Genomic DNA, 15,654 nt, shown 5'->3' with positions numbered 1-15,654 from the left:
GGGAGCATGACGTGGATTTCTTAACGATATTTGTTCTCCAATTTTTGTTTTTATTAAAACTTCAGAATTTGATGCTGATCTATTATGGCATCCTCAATTCTGCCTCCGGTTTTGCGACGAGATACAAACAGACGCGACAACACAATCTTGAAATAGAACCGCTCTGATACCACGGCGTTGTTCACCATTATCTACTCTCGCGAATCAAAAACATTAGCTGTGGGCGGACAAGATTGGCATTTGTTAATTTCTGCGAATAAAATTAAGCAAGAAAACTAGTTACCCACTATATTTGCTGCTTCATTTTCAAGATGACATTTCCTGTCTGGGAATGGTTATCAATTTGGGGAAAAGATGTCATAATACATAATTAACCAAGAAGGAGAAAAGAGATTAGCTAGAAAAAAAATAATAATAATAATAATCATCATCATCATCATCAATATAAAGTGGTCTGCTGCTCACTAAAAATGAACACTGGCTGAGCGTGTGATATATGAATATATATATATATATATATATATATATATATATATATATATATATATATATATATATATATATATATATATATATATATATTGTTAATTCTTCTATACATGTTCTAAAAAATGTACAGCAGCCAACCGGTTTCTTCGCAAAAAACGAAACCTGTTTTTAAGAAATAAACCCAAAAATGAGTGAACTTATTGCGACCAGGGGCGCGGGTGACTGTAGAACAGTAAAAACATTTTGTTCTCACGCTGACGCTGATATGCCAACTGGTATTAACGTACAACTACGTTGACCGGTGGGTTAAAATCATGGACCTTCAAAATGTTAGACCACAGCTTTACCATAAATAAACACGCACACACACGTACATAGATACATAATACACACACACACACACACACACACACACACACACATATATATATATATATATATATATATATATATATATATATATATATATTTACATATATATAAATACCTATATATATAAATTTACATATATACATATATATACATACATAATACATACATATACAAGCTACTCAAGGAACAATAACATTGCTGGCACAAGGCCATCTTAATCTAAATACAGTATATCCTCTCTCTCTCTCTCTCTCTCTCTCTCTCTCTCTCTCTCTCTCTCTCTCTCTCTCGACGCAATATATAATATATATATATATATATATATATATATATATATATATATATATATATATATATATATACACACAGTGAGAGAGAGGGAGAGAGAGACACTACAGAATATGTTGACCCGAAGCAATACATATCACATTCAACTGTCCTTTAACTAACGCCAAGACGCGAAGAAGAAGCCAATGAGGGAACGCGAGGAGAACAAGAAAGCAGTGAGACGTCTTACGAAATCCTTGAACTGTTAAAAGGTTCAAGGTTCGAAGAACAACAGGTTTTGCTTTTTTTTTTCTCTCCTTTCTTGGTTTCTAAAGAGTAAATATGCGTTGAGAGAGAGAGAGAGAGAGAGAGAGAGAGAGAGAGAGAGAGAGAGAGAGAGAGAGAGAGAGATTGAGAGATTGAGAGAGAGTATTGTATTTAGTTCCTGAGATGGCCTGTGCCAGCAATGTTATTGTTCCTGGATATATATTATATACATATATATATATATATATATATATATATATATATATATATATATATATATATTATATATATACAGTATATGTGTGTGTCTGTGAGTGAGAAGAGAAGAGAGAGAGAGAGAGAGAGAGAGAGAGAGAGAGAGAGAGAGAGAGAGAGAGCCAGCAATGTTTGTATTTAGATTGAGATGGCCTATATATATATTATATATATTATATATATACTGTATATATATACAGTATATGTGTGTCTGTGAGTGATAAGGAAGAGAGAGAGAGAGAGAGAGAGAGAGAGAGAGAGAGAGAGAGAGAGAGAGAGAGAGAGATGTTATTGTATTTCCTGAGTAGCAATTGTACATACAGTATATATATATATATATATATATATATATATATATATATATATATATATATATATATATATATATATACTGTATATATATACAGTATATGTGTGTGTCTGTGAGTGATAAGGAAGAGAGAGAGAGAGAGAGAGAGAGAGAGAGAGAGAGAGAGAGAGAGAGAGAGAGAGAGAGAGAGAGAGAGAGAATCTAATTCATACGAATTCAAAGTGCGACCAGGAAGCGATTAAGTCCATAAGGCCCCACCCTAATACACTGCAGCACATAAATACCGACATATCCTGAAGGGAGAAGGAGGAGGATGCAAGAAACCGACCGTGAAGGAGGATATCCTTCGAAGGACGTCTGTAGGACGAACGAATAAAAGCAAACCGAAGGACATCAACCAGTTTATCTCTAAGGAAGGAATCCACACGCAACAACCACTCCCCCGCCCCCCACCAACAATCTCCAGCCACTTTTTTTATAGTGCTTTCAGAATGCCTTCCAGGACACACGGTATGCTCCAACGGAGGCTCTCCGCAGCGCCCTTTGTCTAAGGCCCCAAGCGCGCTTATTAAGTCTTAGGTCTCTTCTCATTTGGCTGTCCAACTTCTTCAACTCGGCCTAGCTTCAATTTTCACCTCTCATTTCTGAGTAGATCCTTCGGGGAAGCACTGTGAGAGAATGAATGACTCGGTTCTGCTGTTCCATAATAATAATAATAATAATAATAATAATAATAATAATAATAATAATAATAATAATAATAATAATAATAATAATAATAATAATAATTAAATAGACTTCAATTTATATCTTGATTGCGTCTTTCAGTGCATCCGGAATAGGGAGCTAATAATAATAATAATAATAATAATAATAATAATAATAATAATAATAATAATAATAATAATAATAATAATAATAATGGAATGGAACACACAATTTAGGCCAAAGTCAAAGCGCTGGGACCCGTGAGGTCATTCAGCTTCGAAAGGGAAATTTTGAGTAAAAAGGTTTTATGAATGTAACAGGAGGAAAACCTCGCAGCTGCCCTATAAAACAATTGCTATAGGGCAGGGTTGAGGAAAGTAAGATGGGAGAAAGACAATACGAACGCAGGTACAGTAATAATAATAATAATAATAATAATAATAATAATAATAATAATAATAATAATAATAATAATAATAATGAACAATTTCAGCTTTAGAACAGAGTCTCTAACTCGAAGCATATAACCATCCCTTCGGGGTTTTACTAGAAATATTAGTAGTAATAAATCATTCATAAAATATAGAAAGGTAATATGATACCTGTGCCGTTTCTAGATACCTACACTCCTTTACCTTCAAGTATCAGGGAGGGAGGGAGAGAATGGGGGGTTGAAAAGGTGGCAAAGTATGTGCACGGAGAATAACAAGATCAATATATATATATATATATATATATATATATATATATATATATATATATATATATATATATATATATTATATATATATATATATAATATATATATACAATAGTAAATATAATACATAAACGAAACAAAGTAAATATAATCAAATCAAGATGAAACAACAATATTAACATGTGAAACAAAACAGATGAAATATGAAATCTATAATGCAAAATCATATAAAAACGGTGATTATTAAGGAGTTATCGATGCTAATAATAAAAATATTAAATAAACCCACAGTAAGGATAAGGTCATCAGATAGCTACCTAGTTCTCGCCCATTCCACCTCTCTCTCTCTCTCTCTCTCTCTCTCTCTCTCTCTCTCTCTCTCTGTTGAAATATAATCCACCACTCCTTTAAAAAAACCATTAATTATGCAGACGCGAATATTGTAGGGGCCTACAAAAAAAAAAACTCCTATATATGAGATCCAGTTTTTCCGGTTAGGGCGTAACAATCACTGAATGACTATGTGCCGTTACGCCACACAGAGAGAACACTTCATTTCAGAGGGAGTGGTCCATCTCTACGACTTGCGAGAGATTACGAAAACCTAGAATAGAATAGAATATAGAATTTAGGCCAAAGGCAAAGTGCTGGGACCTATGACGTCATTCAGCGCCGAATTGGAAACTGAGAGTAACGAGGTTTGAAGATGCAACAGGAGGAAAACCTCGCAGTTGCACTATGAATCAGCTGTTAGGAGAAGGTGGAAAATAAGACGGAAGAAAGAAAATATGAACGGAGGCACAGTAAAAGGAATGAAAGGAGTTGCAGCTAGGGACAGAAGGAACGCTGCAAAGAACTTTAGTAACGCCTACAATGCACCCTACGAAGCTGAGGAGTCGAGGAGAAAATCTACTCTCTTTGGTATTCACTCGAAAGAAGCAACAGAAGGTGATGGGAAATACACAGAAGAGAGGATCAGTTATTAAAAAAACAGATAAATTAACAAATAAATAAATAAAGAAATAAAAATATAAATAAATACAAAAAACAAGTTGAACGGTATTAGGGCAGCAATGCACTGGATCTTCTCTTGAACTTCTAAAGTATTGAGCTAAAATCAATCCGCGAAACAGATATATGTGAGTATTTCTCTCTCTCTCTCTCTCTCTCTCTCTCTCTCTCTCTCTCTCTCTCTCTCTCTCTCTCTCTCTCTTTAATATGCACCACTAACCTTCACAGACCGCGGGTACGCACACCCACTTAGAATCTACTTTCTCGTTCAGCCCGAAGAAATTTGTAAGCTTTAACTTCACCAGTTCTGCTATCATCAAGGCCGCCTTATCTCCTCTACTATATTCTGGAACACATTTCACTACACTGTTCTTCAAACAATGAGCTATTCTTTATTACGACTGTTACCGTATTATATATATATATATATATATATATATATATATATATATATATATATATATATATATATATATATATATATATATATATATATATATATAATTTTCTTTCTTTTTCGTTCATGTAAGCAAATGATATTATGGCTCCCTGTGGGATCCTTTTACTTTCATATCTATCTATCTATTTATCTATCTATCTATCTATATATTATACATATTATGTGTATATATATATATAAATATATATGTATATATAGTTTTTTCATTAACTAGTATTAAGCTACTTATATCCTTTAACATCGAATTCACTATACCCTGGGAATAATTTACAACAAGGAAATTATAATTAACATGCGAATTTTCAAAGATGATTGTATATCACTGTACCTAAACTATTAACTCAGGTTCGAATCCTGGCAGGGACACATAAACTCATCCGTTATAATTCCCCTCTGGTGTAAATTACTTCCAAGACTTTAGTGAATTCGATAGTAAATGATAATTATGAATTTGTTTGTATAATCATACATTTTAGTCTTCCTGTTATCTTTGCTATTCTGAGGTTGCACAAGAAATAGGCTTTGAGTTCCTGTATTATTCACTTGCATTTTACACATACACACACACACACACACACACATATACACACATATATATATATATATATATATATATATATATATATATCTGAATTGCAGATATGTATATATAATATATACATATATATATATATATATATATATATATATATATATATATATATATATATATATATATATATATGAAATCAATGGTGTCGGTTTCATTCTCTGTACTGCACTTCAATTTTGTACGCGATGCAAGTATTAACCTTTCAAACAATAAATTACATGTTGAGGAATGCGCAGCTGCAGCTAATTTTGCGATTCATTTAAACACCATAATTACCCAAAATTCCACAGAAAATTGCATCCACGCCCGCATGCGCTTTAAACACTGCACATTGATAGGCAGTGGATGCAATAATACATATAATATATATGTATACATATATATATATATATATATGTATATATATATATATATATATATATATATATATATATATATATATATATATATATATATATATATGTAGAGAGAGAGAGTTAGAGTATATAAAGAGAAATTGAGAGTATGCATATGAAGTACATGTATATATACAACCGTATACTAAAATATTGTTGTTATAAATAATTCAGTGTATGGCTGATACCTAAATTAAATGACTGTATCCTGTTGATAAGGAACGAAAACAAATAATAAAAACACACAATAACACCAAAAAAGCTAATACCAAAGGGATCCTGAACCTCAAAAAAAAAACTCATTACCTGAGGGGTCAAAGGTGGCCAATGCGCAGCAAAGTCAAGATCAGGTCATTACAAAGTCGCTTAAGCAACGCCTGGAAGGACCGTCTGGATCGACCTACGCTTCAATACTACCTGAAAAAAGCACGTTCAGGTAACAGCAAAATGATCTATAAATGACCTGTGATTTGTAAATGATCTGGAAATTCATGAAAATGATCTTCACTGAGACACAGCCTTCAACTGGATCTGGGGAGGACTGTTGTCTGAGCAGGCAGAGGCCTTTGTTCATCTTTATTCAATGTGCCTGTTTATATTACACTAGATCTTTGCTATTTGACTTGGAAATATTAGCTTTATTTATTCATCATAAGATGGACATGTTTTCTTGTGTTTGTTTGCTGAGATTTTCTCCAGAGCGTTTTTGCAGATCCTCAAAATATCTCAACAAGAAGACATGACCGACAGCAAAACCGCTTTCGCAAATCATTAGCAGCAACTTTACTCAACACTAGTGTTGCGACTGATGAAAATTAAGTTGCTTAACTTCAAGTGATGCAATAATTCTTGAGTGTCTGGATGTGTTTGGCACTGGGAATAATTGCTCGTTTAAGTAGAGGTGCCACGCCTCGAGTTCCAAGGGGGTCGAAGTTCACAGAAACAGTCCGAATATAGATGGTAACAGCAGACAAACGTTAGATATAGCGTAACGGGAACAATTAAAATTAAATTAACAGGCAAAACGATCTACCAAACAAATAAAGAAATTTTTAAACAAAATTAACTAGAATAACAAATCACGACCACATACGAAACAAACACCAACACAGGAACTGGAATATAAAATTTGGGACAAAGGCCAAGCGCTGGGACCTATGAGGTCATTCAGCTTCGAAAAGGAAATTGTGAGTAAAAAGGTTTTATGAATAGAGGAGAACCTCGCAGTTGCACTGTTCAATAACTGTTAGGAGAGGTTGGAAAGTAAGATGGAAAAAAGAGAATATCAACGAAAGCACAGTAAAAGGCATGGAAGTGGTTGCAGTTTGCGGCAGAAAGAACGCTGCAAAGTCTTAAGTAATGCGTACAGTGCACCTCGTGAGGTGCACTGACGACGCTTACCACCCCGTACGGGAAACGCCGACATAAGGAATTCCTTTTCTCCTTCAGTTCCAACGACTTATTACTTTTCAAATGTAAGAAGCAAGCTGGGAATTTCATTTATCGCATACTACCTATAACCAGCTACAGCCTAATTAAAACGATACATCTAAGTGAGGCTCTTCACCCACGGTCGAGATAGAACTCACCAACAAGACACCAACTAGATAGCAAATCGGCAGAGCGGATCGAAGAAGATAATATACTTCTCTCGCTGCCTTTAATCGAGTGGCTGATTATGACTACAAACCTGTTCTCGAAATTCATGGTCAGGAAATGTGTCCTTGGCGGTTGCAAGGGTCATGCATCATCAGGAGACTGGTACCCCAAGCATGAAGTACTGTACATACATCCTTCATATATACACGCTATATATGTGTATGTTTACATGTGCATGCCAACATGCGTATTCGTAAATGGTTTGTGGGAGTCAAAGCACATGTTTACATGTACACAGAATATATATCCACGTATATATTACTAATAAAATCACATATTTATTGATTTATCGGGTTTTCTAAGAACTGATCTCCTCTTTCTGTATTTCCTATTATCTTCTGTAACTTCTTTCTAACAAACACCGTATTCTTTGGAGGCCTGAATTTCATGTCAATGGCCCCTTGGGTGTGCTTGTTCTAATATGAATAGCATTCATCTTCTGAATAATAATAATAATAATAATAATAATAATAATAATAATAATAATAATAATAATAATAATAATAATAATAATAATAAACGTACGTGGTTTGATTATCTGCTAAAACAAAAGAAAAGTTTAAAAAGAAACGACTGAGTGCCAAGTACTTTCGTGTAATTAACGCATCCTCAGGGCGCAAATTAATATAACCTTACATGAAAGTACTTCGACTACTGCTGTGGTTTTAGTAATAACAGTATAATACTATATACATACATACATACATACATACATACATACATACATACATATATATATATATATATATATATATATATATATATATATATATATATATATATATATATATATATAAATAAAACTGAATCACGAGAATATGGAACATGATGGATATACTGTATAAATAATGACAAAATTCACGAAGGAAAGAGAAACAGTGGAGTGTTGCAAGGCCTTTCAACTTATCGTCCTTTACTTAGCAAAGTAAAGGACGATAAGTCGAAAGGCCTTGCAGCACTCCATTGTTTCTCTTCTCGTGGATTTTTTTTATATATATATATGGATTTTATATATATATATTTATATATATATATATATATATATATTCATAAAGGAAAGAGAAACAATGGAGTGCTGCAAAGCTTTCAACTTATCGTCCTTTACTTAGCAAAGTAAAGGACGATAAGTCGAAACCCTTGCAGCACTCCAATGTTTTCTTCCTTCATGGATTTTTGTCTTTATATATATATATATATATATATATATATATATATATATATATATATATATATATATATATATATATATATATATATACATAATATATCTGTGTGTCCTTTTAGGAATTAAGAAAATGCTAGACCTTTCTTCCACCTTAATTCATACAACATATCCCGGTACATTTGCATTGTGACTCTCAATATCAAGCATTAACAGCTGACATGAAATAACACAAAACCGGAAAAAAAACAGTCACGCATAATAATAAAGGGTGGACAGGAAGATGGTCACGATTAATGTATGCTAATATCAAAATACAATATGACTGATTAATTAACACTACAAACTGACGTCACAGCAACACGGACAGAATATAAAATTTAGGCCAAAGGCCAAGTGCTGGGACCTATGACGTCATTCAGCGATGAAACGGAAATTCACAATAAAAAGGTTTGGAAGGTGTTACGTAACGGGAGGAAAACCTCGAAGTTGCACTACGAATCAATTGTTAGGAGAGGTGGAAAGTACGATGGAAGAAAGAGAATGGGAAAGGAGTTACAATTAAAAGGAATGAAAGGGGTTGCAGGTAACAGCAACAAGGAGACTTCCGCCACGAAGCAGAGTTACTGAAGTAACACGAATACCAGTGTAACTGACGTGTTACGAACGTAGCGTGGAAAACGTGAGTAGGTTTTAAAGGAACACACGACGGAAAGTTCAAGATATAACAATGGCGATAAATCCAACGCTAATTATAGCGACCACATGACGGTTCCACCCTTCCTTCTCGGCTGTATTTCCATGTAAAGGGATAGAGCCGTCAGTACGCCTTACGCGGTGCACTGTAGGAACTACTCAAGGTTCTTTGCAGCGTCACTTCAGCCCCTAGCTGCAACCCCTTTCATTCCTTTCACTACAGAATTGAATTGAACTGAATATAGAATTTAGGCCAAGGGCCAAGCACTGGGACATATGAGGTCATTCAGCGCTGAAACGGAAATTGGCAATAAAAAGGTTTGAAAGGTCTAACAACAGGAAAACCTCGAAATTGCACTACGAATCAATTGTTAGGGGAGGGTGAAGAGTAAGATGGAAGAAAGAGAAGGTGATAGGAGGTACTGTAAAAGGAACGAAAGGGGCTGCAGCTAGGGGCCGAAGGAACGTTGCAAAGAACCTTGAGTAATGCCTACAGTGCACCGGCTGACGGCACTAACCCCCTACGAAGTCCTTTCTTTCTTCCATCTTACTTTCCACCCTCTCCTAACAATTGATTCGTCGTGCAACTGCAAGGTTTTCCTCCTGTTACACCTTTCAAACCTTTTTATCGGCAATTTTCGTTTCAGCGCTGAATGACCTTACAGGTCCCAGTGCTTGGCCTTTGGTCTAAATTTCATATTCTATTCAATTCTTTGCCGTAAGACGCGTTAAAGACCATTTATCAGTTATTTAAAATACGCAATGTGACAAACAAAAATTCCCACTGCATCCCCTTTCCGCCCACCTTTACTTGCCCAGCCAACTGGTTCTTTTCTATCCCGCCCATCCTGGGCAGAGAGAGAGAGAGAGAGAGAGAGAGAGAGAGAGAGAGAGAGAGAGAGAGAGAGAGAGAGAGATGAGTTCACGCATCTCAAAAAACATATATAAATAAAATAAATAAATAACTTACATGACATCAAAACCTGACACAGATCTCTACGATCAACTAAGCATTTCCAGAAAGCAGGATTTCAGAGTGATTGAAGGCTGATTGGTTGATTGCTAGCTATATCTGGCGCCCCAATTACTCCGGTCTTACAGCGGCTTTTCGCGTCAATCCAAAGCAGTGCATACGAGAATCACGTATTATCTCCGAGAGACGAAAGATTGTGAATTTACCGGTTTCTTATAGATGAAAGGTCTAGTTTTACAAACGCACACACACACACACGCATGCAGAGAGAGAGAGAGAGAGAGAGAGAGAGAGAGAGAGAGAGAGAGAGAGAGAGAATTATCAATTGATAAACGCTCTTCATCTGAACGAAATACTCGAGATGACACATGGATCTAAAAAGGCGGATTCATCTTCAGAGAGAGAGAGAGAGAGAGAGAGAGAGAGAGAGAGAGAGAGAGAGAGAGAGAGAGAGATTCCTCTTCATGCATCTTAGCAACGATCAGGCATTCCTGGCAAAGTGCCCGACGAGAGCGAGACATGCACTACAGGTTGCCTTCTCCAATAAGAAACTGTATTATTCTGCAATTCCAGAAATCCTAAGATTAAACGATCCTCTCAAAGCAGGCTAAGGCAGTGATTGGCCATTCAGTGCTTGCTTGAAAATGTCCACAATTCAAATTCAATTGAATATGCAGTAACGAGAGAGCCAGTTCTGTCACTCAACAAGCAAAGCGTAATAAGTTGAATACAACATTAGCTGTTGATATGCCAACCTTCAATCATCGAGTCTGTGAGGTTTGTTTGGCAAACTGGATACGTGGAATCGTTTGTGAAGCTTTAATGTGTGTGTGTGTGTACACATATATTTGTTCCAAGATATGGTAGTTACTGTACCTTGAACGTATAGAGGACGGTTGAAGAAGTATAACTCAGGCGGTCCTTAAATCTTAGGATAATATATATATATATATATATATATATATATATATATATATATATATATATATATGTGTGTGTGTGTGTGTGTGTGTGTGTGTGTGTGTGTGTGTGTGTGTGTGTGTGTGTCTGTGTGTTTGTGTGTGTAAATCAACAAAAATCTCATCATATTCATTAAGATATAACTTCACCATAACATGCCAGCACTCATTATTATATGACATCATAGGCTATAAAAATACACACAAACACATCAAAACACCGAAATCGGATAACTTTAAAAAAAAAACATTGCAACCCGTCGAAAATTACGTCACAACTAAAATTAATCATCCTATGGCTGTTTTTTTTATTTATTAGAGCTAAAGTAAATCTAGGCATTCGATATCATTGTAAGCCTGGATCCACCAATCACGATTAGCCCTGATGATATCGGCTGCCGATATTTAAGGTCGACTTTAAAAGAAAAAAATAACAGATGAATGTCACGTCAAATTCCACAATAAAGGATTTGGTTCGAATAAATAGGGATATATAAATAACTGCTGGTTAATATCAATATAATAAATAGATAGTCATGCGTTGATCTCAAAACCGCCTATGACTGACTTAATCAACTTGGATGCATTAACAAATACAAAAACAAAACAAAACGAGAGAGAGAGAGAGAGAGAGAGAGAGAGAGAGAGAGAGAGAGAGAGAGAGAGAGAGAATGAATATCTGTATCAAAGAATGATCGCTTTTGTAAACCAATAAACTGGCGTCACAAAAATCAAGGGCACAAAATAAATTAAAATCTTTGCGTCACAAAAATAAAGGGCACCTTAAAATAAAATAAAACTTTCTAAAAATTGTCCCACTTCTACAGAGAATTTTCCTCGAAATTATACCTTCATGTTTCCTTTGTTATATGCAAAATCTCTTTACGGCTAACTAGCATCCATAAGCCGTTGCCGCTCGCAACAGACAACACCCCCTTTTCTTTCTTCTCTCTTCCAAATGTAACGTGCAAAACATAGAGAGAGAGAGAGAGAGAGAGAGAGAGAGAGAGAGAGAGAGAGAGAGAGAGAGAGTTGTACGTTCATTTTTCAGCCCCAAGTCGCATTTGTTTCCCCTCAAGAATTTTAAACCTGAACATTTCAAGGTTATGCCACCACCTGCCCTGCCAACCCCAAGGGGTCCTCTCATCGCTGTTCTGGAATACACACACACACACACACACACACACACACATATATATATATATATATATATATATATATATATATATATATATATATATATATATATACTGTATATATACGAAATGTATAAATGTTATGTATATCAGGTGGGATTGGGTTTAACTGCAAATATACTATATATATATATATATATATATATATATATATATATATATATATATATATATATATATATATATATATATATATATATATATATATAGGCCTATACACACACACATGTACAGAGTAGAGAGAGAGAGAGAGAGAGAGAGAGAGAGAGAGAGAGAGAGAGAGAGGGGAACACCATATCTGTAGCCAAACTCAATTCCATGTGATATACGCACCGCAAATGCATTTCGTAAAAATCTACCACAATGCTGAAACAGCAGAACAAACCAACTACTGCACATTTCCCAAAGAAACCGGAATGATTAGCATGACCACAACCACACGATACTGGAGGATGGAAACTGTGGCAAAGACGCACGAACTGGTTCCTGGAAAGTGGTCATTATATTAGCTGGTTGTCGAAAATATTGCTGAGGAACTACGCAGTTCACTGGGTTACTGAGTTCGCACAAATGGCAAAGCTTCGTCTGAATTATTTTATTTTGTTGTGTATAAGCGTCTATGACATTGAAACAGAATAGACTAGAATACAGACTTTAGCCTTTGGGCGCTGAAACGTAAATTGACATTAAAAAGGTTATGAAACAATTGTTAGGAGAGGATGGTAAGTAAGATGGAAGAAAGAGAACACGAACAGAGGTATAGTAACAGGAATGAAAGGGGTTGCAGGGACGCTGCAGAGAATCTAAAGTAATGCCCACAGGACCTTCTGACGGTACTAGCCCCCTATGGGGCTACGATATTGGAGTTACACCTTACGCTCTTAATTATGAGCCCAAAATGATCACAGTCAATTTCAAATTTGAAATTTAAGACATATCACGCTACAAATAGGGAAACCACCAGCTAAATATTAATATTTCATTCGTTTATGTAATCGGCCCCATGACATGTGGTACCTAGAAATGCAATAAAAATTGTAAAACTTCAGGGAGACACTTTACCTGCCTTATCGACATGAAAACCAAATTGCGAGACGTACCTGTGGTGTTTTTCACATTCATGAAAAAAAAAATCTAGTTTACTACGTGACTGGCAAGTTAAAATAAAATCTATGATAATTCCACTTACTGGAGTAACTGACTCATTCATAAGAAACAAAATGTCACGTAACTTACCCATTTTAAATTTACATCAGCCAAAATAACTGCGATTCGAAGTATGACTGAAAAGACCCCTAGATGTTGCTTATCCTGAATAAGGAATTTCTGATCTGAGAGAGAGAGAGAGAGAGAGGCGGTAAATGCTTTTTAACTGAATACAATACTCGAGATGACTTATGGATATAAACAGACGGATTCATCGAGAGAGAGAGAGAGAGAGAGAGAGTTGAAATAGACGATAAATGCTTTTTAACTGTTACAATACTCGAGGTGATTTATGGATATAAACAGACGGATTCATCGAGAGAGAGAGAGAGAGAGAGAGAGAGAGAGAGAGAGAGAGAGAGAGAGAGAGAGAGAGAGAGAGAGAGAGAGAGAGAATGGATTATCCAACGACAAATGATTTTCATCTGAACAGAATACTCGAGACGACTTACGGATATAAGCAGACGGATCCATCTAGAGAGAGAGAGAGAGAGAGAGAGAGAGAGAGAGAGAGAGAGAGAGAGAGAGAGAGAGAGAGAGAGAGAGAGAGGATTATCCAATGATAAAAGCTCTTCGCCTGATGGCAATACTCAAGATTACCTACGGATGTGAGCAAACGGATTCATCTAGATATCTAAAAACTGCATCTAGATATCTAGATACTGCATCTAGATATCTATCTAAACACTGTATCTATTTATCTAGAAAATCCATCTAGATAACACACGCAAGACACGGATGACGGAAGAGATAATAATAAAAGTCAGAGACAGAGACAGAACACGAGCAACAGAATCGATAGTCAGGCATATCCACTCTGATCTAGTTCGCAGGGTGACATTAAAGCTAAAGGTGATCTCAGAGCAAAATGAAAAATATATAATCATGTAAAAGTCGTAATAAAATTATTCTTACTTGATATACTAACAAAATACCTTCGTCGTTTAAGTCTTCCAAAAGCAACTTGATACTATAAAAATGGTGGCGCCAAAATAACTGGTCAAAACACATGCAGTCTTCAGTGTAAAAAATTCACTGAGAAGCACCGATAAAAAAAGACATTAAAATCAGCTAGGCCAAAAAGTTAAAAAGTTATTTCATTTCACTATAAATTCAGCTGACTGGTGTTGCCTAAGTGTGACACATTCCACTATTGGATGAATTCAACACATCCAGGACTCGAGAAGCCTCAAATAATATTGAATTCAATCACGTAAATTCACAAGTTCACGGAGAATCGCCAATTTCAACACATGTACATTGCAATAAATGAAAAAAAGTATATAAATGAACCCTACCGTTCAGGCAATGAGAATGAAAATACGACTCAAGAAGTCCCAAATTCATATTAAAATCGAATCAAATCAAATCAATTCACGGAGGACAGAGAATTTCGACACACAAAAATTGCAGGGTTTTAAAACAACAAACAAATAAATCCACACATTTAGGTAATAAAAATGAAAATGAAAGGATAAACTCTCTCGTCTACAGGTGACGTCACCACCACCAGCTCCTTGTACTCACTCTTACGAACGAAGTCACAAAGGGCGGCCGTAGCAATAGCGAGAGGCACACGCGGACGGACACTGTCAGCGCATCACCGCCAACCAACTGGTGGGAGAGAGAAAGAGCAATGTACACACACACTCCCCCTTCTCAGCCATGCCCTGTTGAGGAGGAGGGGCAAGGGGAGGGGAAGGTGGGTGGAGCGAGAGGGCGAGGTGGGGAAGGAGGTGGGGAGGGAGGTCATAGGAACAACACAAGACGGAGCTGATACTCTTCATGATGTGACAAATCCAGCAGGGAACAGGATTAACGAAAAGCTAAATGAATTCTCTCCTCTCTCTCTCTCTCTCTCTAGGAAGTCAATGAGAACATGCAGCCTTTTGTAATTACGAATAATAAAAGTTTTCTCTGCATTGGTTAACCTTTGACTACCAACACAGTTTTAAATTAATACACAAAACTAAGACG

General features: G+C 35.7%; 1 protein-coding gene across 8 annotated transcripts in view; it reads right to left on the bottom strand.

Moving 5' to 3' along the window:
* LOC136832058 (metal cation symporter ZIP14-like) overlaps window positions 1-15,654 on the bottom strand; it is a 39,172-nt gene that overhangs the window by 16,773 nt on the left and 6,745 nt on the right. Inside the window, exons 2-3 of one of the 8 annotated variants that reach the window (XM_067092597.1) lie at window positions 15,205-15,291; window positions 13,708-13,802 (exon numbers count right to left, since the gene is read on the bottom strand). The exons of 2 other annotated variants lie outside the window; for them this stretch is intronic. The gene's annotated coding sequence lies outside the window, so the exon portion shown is untranslated. Of the gene's footprint in view, window positions 1-6,132; window positions 6,244-13,707; window positions 13,803-15,204; window positions 15,292-15,654 lie in introns of all 8 variants that reach the window. 5 more of the 8 variants (XM_067092598.1, XM_067092600.1, XM_067092595.1 and 2 more) reach the window with 5 other exon arrangements.

This window comes from Macrobrachium rosenbergii, chromosome 49 (genome assembly GCF_040412425.1).
Source record: "Macrobrachium rosenbergii isolate ZJJX-2024 chromosome 49, ASM4041242v1, whole genome shotgun sequence".
NCBI lineage: Eukaryota > Metazoa > Arthropoda > Malacostraca > Decapoda > Palaemonidae > Macrobrachium > Macrobrachium rosenbergii.
The sequence above is the reverse complement of the archived record's forward strand: the minus strand, read 5'-3'. Positions and strand labels throughout refer to the sequence as shown.